This window comes from Humulus lupulus, chromosome 1 (genome assembly GCF_963169125.1).
Source record: "Humulus lupulus chromosome 1, drHumLupu1.1, whole genome shotgun sequence".
NCBI lineage: Eukaryota > Viridiplantae > Streptophyta > Magnoliopsida > Rosales > Cannabaceae > Humulus > Humulus lupulus.
The window spans coordinates 96070804-96076721 of NC_084793.1; the positions used below are offsets into that span (position 1 = coordinate 96070804).

Sequence of the window (5918 nt, forward strand, 5' to 3'; positions counted from 1 at the left end):
AGAGTTGTGTGAGCCATTCTAACCCCCAAATCCGACCACTCTCCCTCCCTCATTCACTCTCATCTGATTTTTGAAGACTCTCTCAAGTGTTCTCTCCATTTTCAACCCCAAGAACACCAAAGAAACTTGGAAGCTAAGTCTTGGTCTAGGAAGGGTTTTCCCTAAGGTAAAATTTCATTAATCTAGACTTTTGTCAAGTTTTAATCATAGAGTTTCAAATATATAATTACCAATGTTGTTGGGGGAAGTTGTTTAGGGTTTTTGAAAGGTTTTGGAGGAGCCAAAGCTAATAGGAAGGTCCAAACCTTAAGCAAGAACACCAAAGAGGTAAAAAGTTTACTTTTGATGATTTTGTTGTAGGGTTTTTAGTTTTAAGCATTATTTTGTATATCTAATGCTTAAAGTTTCTTGTTGGTGATGTAATAAGGTTATGGTAGTTGTTTAATAATTTTTATGATGCATGTGTATTGATTTTTGAAAATGGGAACCAAAACCCCCAAGGGTTTTGTAGGATACCCTAAAACAAAACATGTTTTGAGCTGTGACTTCCAAGGGGTCAAGCAGCCACTGTATATTGTTTTTGTAAAATTAAATTGTACTGTGATGTTGTTGAGATTGAGTACATAAAATTGAGCTTTTGAAACACTAAAAAATGTTTAGAAATGAGTAAGTTATGCTAGTTCAAAGATTAGGTAAAAAACTATTTTTTTCGTATTCTTATTTTCGGAACCAAGTTTGGACAGCCACTGTATAGGGCAAATGAACCCAGTTTTTTCTAAAATTTTGTGGACATATTTCTGGCATAACCTATTAGTCCACTGTAAAATTTGGTAAGAAAATATTAAACGGTTTGAAAGTTATTAACTGTCAAAGTTTGGAAAAAATAAGGACTTGAAAATAAGGTCATTTTTACCTCATTGTTGGAAAATGATTTCACCAATCAAAAATGCTCATTTTGACCTAAGATTTTACAAAGACCTAAATGGCATAACAAAAATGGAGTTGGGAAATTTTGGTAACAATTGGGTAAGTAAATTTCAAGTTATGAACTAACGAAGTATGTAGTTAAAAATGTGAAAATTAGGTTTTTCACACTTAGTGTAAAAATGAGATTTTGGAACATAAGGTAAAAAGTAAAATTTTGCTTATTTCAAGATATAAATTGGTAAGTCTTGAAATCATATTTTCACTAAAATTTACCCTTTGAGTTTAAATGAATTATTTTTATTCTTTCTAAAAATAAGAGATTTAATTTATTAATAGTTAATAAATTAAAATAGGGTTTAAAACCCTATATTTTGAGAAAATAATTAAATGAGTTATTTTTCTAGTAAGTAAAAATTGATTAATTGCTTTTGGAAAATTAATTAGTCAAGATGAGAAATTTATAACGGTTTTCCTAATTAAGACAAATTAGGCAATTTTCTTAAAACAGTTTTTAGATATTAAAACCTTAAGAAAAATAAAAGGAAAATTTAAAGAGTTTATTTTCTTTAAAAATAATTAAGGAATTTATTTGTATTTTCTGGATATAATACCGGCTAAAATCTTACATATTTTAACCTACTAGTCGAAAGTGGGGGTTAATAGCGATACCTGGAAAGAATAAGATTTTTAGCGGATTGTGGGAAATACCATTGTGATACCGAGCCTAGGTATCGAGACCTTAGGATAGGTCTCCCCGAGACTTAGGGTTTAGTCTCGAATATTTTGTATAACTTTCCTTAATAGGTTTAAAACCAAATAAGGATTGTAAATCCTTACAAATGACTTTTATTAAAATGACCAAACTGCCCAAAATAATAATAATGAATTATTAGTGCCATAATTAATCCGAGTATACTGTATGGATAACTACAGTATTGGCTAAGCGTAACTGGACTGAACGTTGGAGGGTGAAAACTTGCTGAGCGCTAAGGACTCCAAGTAAGTCAACTTATATTGTATGGCTGCAACATGAAATGATTATTGTCTTGTATGTTAGTATAGGGATACATGCATATATATAGGCTGTCATAGAAAGTTGCTTAGAGACGTTAGTCTAGTGAGTGCTGATTTAGAAAATATGAACGGTAGAAGTCCGTCATATCCTAGACGGTTGATCCCCGTCACACTGCTTGATTTTATTTATGTCCGGTTCATTACCGCGACGAGTGGCCATGAGATGAGGATAAGCTGGTTAAACCTAGGGGCGCCAAGATAAATGGGACCTAGGGGCCCTCATGCTTACTTAATCATTGGACGGTTAGAATCCGAGCAAGTGCTCTGATAAGTTATTCCCGGATAGCAGCCGTGAATATTGGCCATTCCGTGAGAGTGCCTAGAGATACTAGGGGTTGCCAAGATTGAGTGAGGTTGAACACCCTAGGGGCAGCTGCTCACCAGCACCACTGATTAACATAGAAGTCTCCGTAAAACCGTGTAAATTGGATTACGCTCTTGGATAAGTAGCGATGCCCTAGGTAACACGATAGTTACCCTTGATGAGAATATTTATTGGCTAGATCTTAGTGTGGGGACTCGGTTCTCTTTTACAGATTAGCAATTATGTTGGAGGGCGCGTTACGCATGAATTGTTGGAAATTGTCGAGCGTTGGTCTCAAATTATGTTGTGATATAATATATCTGCTTGCTCTGGAATTTTCTGAGTGCAGGGATATAATTGTTGATAAGATGTAGTTGTGATATAATATATCTGCTTGCTCTGGGATTTTCTGAGTGCAGGGATATAATTGTTGATAAGATATAGTTGTGATATAATATATCTGCTTGTTCTGGGATTTTTCTGAGTGCAGGATTTTTATCTAGATGTGAATTAATTTATCCTTGGTTATCAGGCATGACCATAAGTTTGCCAGGACGCTTTAGCGTTCTTGAAATTGATTGTGTAGGGTCCGGATGGGTCCAGATCCTTATTTCTCTACATGCTTTGTTTGAAAGTTGATCTTACTAAGCGTTTTCGCTTACCTAGTTGTTTCATGTTGTAGGTAAAAGCAAGGGCAAGGCAGAGCAGTGAGCGCTGGAGTCTTCCTTGCAAATGTACATGTGGACCGACCTTTTGGGAAGCCTTTTTATTTTTGGAAATGTTGTGTAATTTTCCTAAACTAGGCTCACTCTAATCTTTATAAAACATGTTTGTAACTAAATGTTAAGTTTGGCCATACAACTTTTTAAAAAGTTTTTTTTTCTATGGGTTTTTGAGACATTTTGTTAAATGAAAACATTTATATTTCCGCATTATCGAGTCTTGAAAATCCGGGTCGTTACAGAAATAACCAGGTCCTAAACTTAGAAGTTGATTCAAATTTATTAATCGATGTTTTTCTTAAAAAGAACGAGATATCAATAAAGAATTAACACGAACTATATTTCTCAAAATCAATGTCCTGGATGCAACCAGGTCCTAAACTTAGAAGTTGATTCAAATTGATTAATCGATGTTTTTCTTAAAAAGAATGAGATATCAATAAAGAATTAACGCGAACTAAGTTTCCCAAAATCAAGGTCCTGGATGCAACCAGGTCCTAAACTTAGAAGTTGATTCAAATTGATTAATCGATGTTTTTCTTAAAAGCACGAGATATCAATAAAGAATTAACGCGAACTAAGTTTTTCAAAATCAATATCCTGGATGCAACTAGGTCCTAAACTTAGAAGTTGATTCAAATTGATTAATTGATGTTTTTCTTAAAAAACATGAGATATCAATAGAGAATTAACGCGAACTAAGTTTTTCAAAATGAATATCCTGGAAATAACCAGGTCCTAAACTTAGATGTTGATTCAAATTAATTAATCGAGGTTTTTCTTAAAAAGCACGAGATATCAATAAAGAATTAACGCGAACTAAGTTTCTCAAAATCAATGTCCTGGATGCAACCAGGTCCTAAACTTAGAAGTTGATTCAAATTGATTAATCGATGTTTTTCATAAAAAGCACGAGATATCAATAAAGAATTAACGCGAACTAAGTTTCTCAAAATCAATGTCCTGGATGCAACCAGGTCCTAAACTTAGAAGTTGATTCAAATTGATTAATCGATGTTTTTCTTAAAAAGCACGAGATATCAATAAAGAATTAACGCGAACTAAGTTTTTCAAAATCAATATCCTGGAAATAACCAGGTCCTAAACTTAGAAGTTGATTCAAATTGATTAATCGATGTTTTTCTTAAAAAGCACGAGATATCAATAAAGAATTAACGCGAACTAAGTTTTTCAAAATCAATATCCTGGAAATAACTAGGTCCTAAACTTAGAAGTTGATTTAAATTGATCAGTCGATGTCTTTCTTAAAAAGAACGAGATATTAATAAAAAAATTAATGCGAACTAAGTTTTTCAAAATCAATGTCCTGGATGAAACCTGGTCCTAAACTTAGAAGTTGATTCAAATTGATTAATCGATGTTTTTCTTAAACAGCACGAGATATCAATAAAGAATTAACGCGAACTAAGTTTTTCAAAATCAATGTCCTGGATGCAACCAGGTCTTAAACTTAGATGTTGATTCAAATTGATTAATTGATGTTTTTCTTAAAAAGCACGAGATATCAATAAAGAATTAACGTGAACTAAGTTTTTAAAAATCAATATCTTGGAAATAACCAGGTCCTAAACTTAGAAGTTGATTCAAATTGATTAATCGATGTTTTTCTTAAAAAGCGTGAGATATCAATAAAGAATTAGCGCGAAATAAGTTTTTCAAAATCAATATCCTGGAAATAACTAGGTCCTAAACTTAGAAGTTGATTTAAATTGATCAGTCGATGTCTTTCTTAAAAAGCACGAGATATTAATAAAAATATTAATGCGAACTAAGTTTTCCAAAATCAATGTCCTGGATGAAACCAGGTCCTAAACTTAGAAGTTGATTCAAATTGATTAATCGATGTTTTTCTTAAAAAGAACGAGATATCAATAAAGAATTACTGCGAACTAAGTTTTTCAAAATCAATGTACTGGATGCAACCAGGTCCTAAACTTAGAAGTTGATTCAAATTGATTAATCGATGTTTTTCTTAAAAAGAACGAGATATCAATAAAGAATTAACGCGAATTAAGTTTCTCAAAATCAATGTCCTGGATGCAACCAGGTCCTAAACTTAGAAGTTGATTCAAATTGATTAATCGATGTTTTTCTTAAAAGCACGAGATATCAATAAAGAATTAACGCGAACTAAGTTTCTCAAAATCAATGTCCTGGATGCAACTAGGTCCTAAACTTAGAAGTTGATTCAAATTGATTAATCGATGTTTTTCTTAAAAAGAACGAGATATCAATAAAGAATTAACGTGAACTAAGTTTTTCAAAATCAATATCCTGGAAATAACCAGGAACTAAACTTAGAAGTTGATTCAAATTGATTAATTGATGTTTTTCTTAAAAAACATGAGATATCAATAAAGAATTAATGTGAATTAAGCTTTTCAAAATCAGTATCCTGGAAATAACCAGGTCCTAAACTTAGAAGTTTATTCAAATTGATTAATTGATGTTTTTCTTAAAAAGCACGAGAAATCAATAAAGAATTAACGTGAACTAAGATTTTCAAAATCAATATCCTGGAAATTACCAGGTCCTAAACTTAGAAGTTGATTCAAATTAATTAATCGATGGTTTTCTTAAAAAGCACGAGATATCAATAAAGAATTAACGCGAACTAAGTTTCTCAAAATCAATGTCCTGGATGCAACCAGGTCCTATACTTAGAAGTTGATTCAAATTGATTAATCGATGTTTTTCTTAAAAAGCACGAGATATCAATAAAGAATTAACGCGAACTAAGTTTTTCAAAATCAATATCCTGGGAATAACCAGGTCCTAAACTTAGAAGTTGATTCAAATTGATTAATCGATGTTTTTCTTAAAAAACACGAGATATCAATAAAGAATTAACGTGAACTAAGTTTTTCAAA

General features: G+C 32.0%; 1 long non-coding RNA gene across 1 annotated transcript; it reads left to right on the forward strand.

The window, feature by feature from the left end:
* The first annotated feature begins 254 nt into the window (after positions 1–254).
* On the forward strand, positions 255–3081 carry LOC133814740 (uncharacterized). Its single transcript, XR_009884799.1, has 3 exons — positions 255–327; positions 1861–1926; positions 2988–3081. It is a non-coding gene; the product is annotated as an uncharacterized LOC133814740 (long non-coding RNA).
* The last annotated feature ends 2837 nt before the right edge of the window (positions 3082–5918 follow it).